The following is a 6000-nucleotide window of genomic DNA, read 5'->3' as shown; positions in this document are numbered from 1 at the left end:
CGTCGAGATTCTTGTCGGCCTGCTTCCTGACGAGAAACCGGATAGTGTGTATACTTACCTGTCGCCGTGGAAACCCGCGCATGCTCAAAATGACTTTGGCGCATGCGCGGTAGCTTCCACGGCATAGGTAGGGTGAAGCAAGATGGCGGCGACGGCATCGAATGTGACGAGCGCATGCTCGTCGTACGCAATGACGTCACCGCGTTCTTTCATTCAAAGAGAACCACGGTTCTTTTGAAACGAGAGTCTGTACACTCGGGTGGCAAGAGATTCTTGACAAGAATCTCGTTAGGGAAAACAACGTTTTTTTCCTGACGAGATTCTTGCCCGTGTGTACAGGGCCCTAGGCTGGTTTCACAGGGACAATGCCTGTCAGTTTTTTAGGCAGACCTGATCGGACCCACCAATGTTTTCTATGTCAGCAGTGGTGAGACATCATGTCCGCTGACATCCGCTGGCATCCAATCCTACCCTATCTGCCAAAAACAGACAGATGGGTGATCTACTGTATTCTCCATCTAACTGATGGATCAAATCGAATGACAGTCAGATGGAAATGGACAGGTGGTCCGTTTCCATCTGACTGCCCTATAGGGAACAGCGGACTGTGGGCTAGATTCAGGTACGAGATACGACGGCATATCTCCAGATACGCCGTCGTATCTCTGAGTTGTGGCGTCGTATCTATGCGCCTGATTCTTAGAATCAGTTCCGCATAGATTTGACTAAGATCCGACCGACGTAAGTCTCTTACGCCGTCGTATCTTAGTTGGAATTTTACGCTGGCCGCTGTCGATTTATGCAAGGAATATGCTAATTAGGTAGATACACCGATTCACAAACGTACGTACGCCCGGCGCATTTTTTTTACGTCGTTTAAGTTAGGCTTTTTCCGGCGTAAGGTTACTCCTGCTATATGAGGTGTACGCAATGTTAAGTATGGACGTCGTTCCCGCGTCGAATTTTGAAATTTTTACGTCGTTTGCGTAAGTCGTTTGCGAATAGGGCTGTACGTAAGTTACGTTCACCTCTAAAGCATTGAAGATTTGCGGCGTAATTTCGAGCATGCGCACTGGGATTCTTTCACAAACAGCGCATGCTGTGGGGTCACACTAAATTTCAATAAAACACGCCCACATCATCCAAATTTGAATTAGGTGGGCTTACGCCGGACCACATACGCTACGCCGCCGTAACTTAGGGCGCAAGTTCTTTCTGAATACGGAACTTGCGCCCTAATTTACGGCGGCGTAACGTATCGGAGATACGTTACGCCCGCACAACATTACGCAGGGCTATCTGAATCTAGCCCTGTGTCTTTGTCTGCTCTGCATAGTGGAGCAAACACGGACCTGTCATCTGCCTACTCAGCAGGGATCAGCAGAGAGATCCTCCATTGAGCAGGTGGATGCACTTTATAAAGTATTAGAAGAAGGGGCTTTAGAGTGCAAATATATCCTAATACATTTACTCCAAACTGCATACCGCTGTTTCAGACTTTTTGACTGAAACTGCACTGCTGTAGAAAATGTATACTATACAAATACATTTGGCAGTATTTTAGATCCTCTGGGCCATATTCTGAGTAAATCTCCGCCAGCTTCGCTTAGGGCACTTACACTCCGCTGTCCCAACTTACTGGAGCAGGTGTTGTATTCCCCAACCACTTGCTCCATAAGTTGGGACAGCGGAGTGTAAGTGTCCCGGCGTAGCCTGGCGGATCTCCAAGGGGGCGGCTTCTATTCAAATGAAGCGCGCCCCCGATACAAAAGAACTGGGCATGCGCCGGGCTGCAAAAAGCCCAGTGCGCATGCTCCAGTTCTCGGCGGAAAACGTCAATGACGCCGACGTGTGCGTCATTGACGTAAAGTCGTATTCAAGAACGACTTACGTAAACGACGTATCCGACGAAAAAACACGACGGGGACCCGACGCCATCCGTAACATGGCCTACGCGAGACTTGCGGAAACTTACCCCTCATATAGCAGGGGTAAGTTTCCGCTTACGCAAACGACGTTAGCGACGGTTACGCGACGCGAACTCGTACGTGAATCGGCGTAGAAGGATCATTTGCATACGCAAATGACTCCTTCACTTAAATGCCATCTAGCGGCGGCCGGCGTCATTGCATTTAAGATCCGCCAGTGTAAGTGACTTACAGATGGCGGATCTTAGTTGTATCTATGCAAAACTGATTCTGAGAATCAGGAGCATAGATACACGGGTCAAAAAAGGGAGTTACGATGGAGTATCCTGAGTTACTCCATCGTAACTTTACTCAGAATATGGCCCTCTGTACTCTTATGTTTGAACTTTTCTTTTACAATGCAAGGACTGCCACCTAGTGGAAATGATGGATTACACTATATACATAAAGGGTACACTTGCATCTTATCCAGATTTGTAGATTTCATATACAGTCTAAAGAAAATAAATTAACATGTAAGGCCTGTTTACACTTGCGGGTGGAAGGCAGTAAAACCCTGAGGTTGAACCACATTTTTACCACCTCCCAACTGCTCTCCCCGTTGTCACTGAGGCAGAAGACAGGACTGTACACTAGACATGTGCAATTTGTTTTGTTCCGAATTCGTTTTTTGTCAAAATTCGATATATTCGTTAATTTAGAATTTTCAAACAGAGCGTAAATTCTTAAAAAAATAATAATCCAAAAATAAAAACGAAAATCCAAAATTCAAAAGAATGAAAATCAGAAAAGCACATGGGCATCCGCTGAAATTTTTTCAGAGGGGAGCGCTTCGGCAGCGGCGATACACAATCGCATTTTACCCTTTCTTCGACCGCTAGCGGGGGTTAAAACCAGCCCCCACGTTAAAATGTAAAAACACCCCACTGTGCCCCTTGCATCTTTCAATATCTCTTTGTCACTACTGTGTACCCCCTCTCCACAACTGCACCTCTGGACCCCTTTACATTACACAGCACCTCACAGCTCTGGACCCCTTTACATTACACAGCACCCCACAGCTCTGGACCCCTTTACATTACACAGCACCCTGCATCACTGGCCCCCTTTACATTACACAGCACCCTGCACCACTGGACCCCTTTACATTACACAGCACTCTGCATTACTGGACCCCTCTACATTACACAGCACCCTGCATCACTGGCCCCCTTTACATTACACAGCACCCTGCATCACTGGCCCCCTTTACATTACACAGCACCCTGCACCACTAGACCCCTTTACATTACACAGCACCCTGCACCACTGGACCCCTTTACATTACACAGCACCCTGCACCACTGGACCCCTTTACATTTCACAGTCCCCTGCACCTCTGGACCCCTTTACATTACACAGCACCCTGCACCCCTTTACATTACACAGCACCCTGCACCACTGGACTCCTTTGCATTTCACAGTCCCCTGCACCACTGGACCCCTTTACATTACACAGCACCCTGCACCACTGGACCCCTTTGCATTTCACAGTCCCCTGCACCACTGGACCCCTTTACATTACACAGCACCCTGCACCCCTTTACATTACACAGCACCCTGCACCACTGGACCCCTTTACATTTCACAGTCCCCTGCACCACTGGACCCCTTTACATTACACAGCACCCCTTTCCCTTGACTGAAACACTACACTATATTCACAGTATATTTATTTCAGGTCTAAAAGAGGAACCTTTTGGACTGAGGGACAAATGGATTTGATTCCAGAAGAGGGACAGGCACTCTAAATAAGGGACTAGAGGGGAGGGGAGCGCTGAAGTCACCGCTTAAATCGGCCCTGCTCCTGGCTCTCCCTGGCGATTCCAGGGGGGGGGGGCAAACGACCCCCCATGCCCTATGGAGCGGACGCCCATGAAAAAGCAGAAAATCAGAAAGAGCGGAAATCTGAAAATAAGAACGGAAATCTGAAAATCTGAAAATTTGAAAAACAGAAAATAAGAACGAAAATCTGAAAATGTGAAAATCTGAAGGAAAAAAAAACATTCAGATAATTTCTATTATAATTACATTATTAAGTTTATTAACCATTATTATATTTTTTATTATTATGTAGTGCTACCCCCTCAGGAGCTGCTGATTGTTTTGGGATCGGCGTATTAATTTACCTCTATGTGTTGTCTAGGGGTGAAGGTAGCGAGTAGAGCAATAAGCGAATGTTCAATTCGTAGATAAGGTTTTCTAAATGCTTTATTTCTTGGCCCAACACGACCAACATCAATTCCAGGTAGACAGAAAAGGTTAATGAAGTAAAGAAACTTTGCGGTATCAGGCTTTGGATAGTAGGAAAGCAATCCTGCTTCCTGTAGTAGTACAGTTCATCGCCACTCTAGCCAGAATGGGTGAAGTGCCCCCGGACAGACCTCTGCCACAGGCCTGGCAGCCGGAGTGCCACTTTAAGGTTGCTAGGAGAAACAGGCCTCTGCCACAGACCTGACTCAGATGAGACCTCTGCCACAGGCCTAGAACTTGGATGAGCTAAATAATTGAGCAAAATCCCACCAGTAATTAGCGTTAGGGTCACCGGATGACAGTGCAAGTGTACCTGTCAATGTTCCAGTCACCAGATCCCCGATGGTTCGTTCAAGCCCTTTTGGATAACCTGCCTCCGGATTCTCCTCAAGCCGATCCCCCACCGAACGGCATACAGCCTGGGATCTCCTCAGTAGAAGGGGGACCCAGTAAGTCACTGGGGCCCCTTGGTAGCATCAATTGCTCTAGACCAGGAGGGCCCAGAGTCTGGAACTCCGCGTAGCGCGCGACCCCAGGCCAGGTAGGCCATAGTGGTGGGGCCCGCGATGTGCGCACACCCTAAAGGTGGGTGCCGAACCTGGAACCAGGAACCCGCGAAGAACCAAGAACAACGGCCTCCGCCACATAAATACCCCCTCCCAGCATGCACAGCGAGTCTCAACTCCTCTCATTGGCTGCTGGGAAGAAGCGGCTCTGCCTGGATCCCCTGGCGCCACCCGCCGTCCAGAGATGAAACCATATCTCTGGACGCACAGACTGACCCACAGAACAATCCAGATTTGGCGACAGCCAAATTTAACATAATCAAGAATGAGAGCAACTTACCTCTCTCATTCTCCCACTAACTTTAGCGTAGTGCCCTTACTGAAAGTAAAGGGGGTGCTACAATTACTAATATTTATTATTAATAATAATAATAATAAACACTCTTTGAGAAAAACAAATAATATTAATAAACACTATTCAATTATAGGTATTGGAATTTCCCTTCAAATTAGGTTAGTGAACGTAACAAATTAATAACCATTATTATAGTTTTTTTTTGTTATTCTTCTTCTTATTTATTATTATTATTATTATTATTATTATTATTATTATTATTATTATTAATAATAATAATAATAATAATAATAATATAATTATAATTTTTAATTAACAATAATTAATAATAATAATAATAATAATAATAATAATACAAAAACTATAATAACGTTTAATAATTTGTTATGCTCACTAACAGACACATTTGTAAACAAGGCATTCCCCTGTTCTGCCTAGTGACATGTCAGGGATCTACTGTTCCCTGTGATTGGGAACAGTGATCGCTGACGTGTCACCGGTAGCTCCTCCCCTAACAGTTAGAATCACTCCCTAGGACACATTTAACCCCTTTAGCGCCCCCTAGTGGTTAACGCCTTTACTGCCAAGGTCATTTTTTACAGTAATCCGTGCATTTTTTTATAGCACTGATAGCTGTAAAAATGACAATGGTCCCAAAAATGTGTTATAAGTGTCCGATGTGTCCGCCATAAAGTCGCAGTCATGATGAAAATCTCAGATCGCTGCCATTACTAGTAAAAAAATAAATTATAATAAAAATGCCATAAAACTATCCCCTATTTTGTAGACACTATAAAGTTTCCGCAAACCAATCAATATACGCTTATTGTGATTTTTTTTACCAAAAATGTGTAGAAGAATATATATCGGCCTAACTGAGAAAAAATTAGCTTTTTTAAAAACAAATTGGGGATATCTA

This window comes from Rana temporaria, chromosome 1 (genome assembly GCF_905171775.1).
Source record: "Rana temporaria chromosome 1, aRanTem1.1, whole genome shotgun sequence".
NCBI lineage: Eukaryota > Metazoa > Chordata > Amphibia > Anura > Ranidae > Rana > Rana temporaria.
This window is presented reverse-complemented; position numbering follows the sequence as displayed.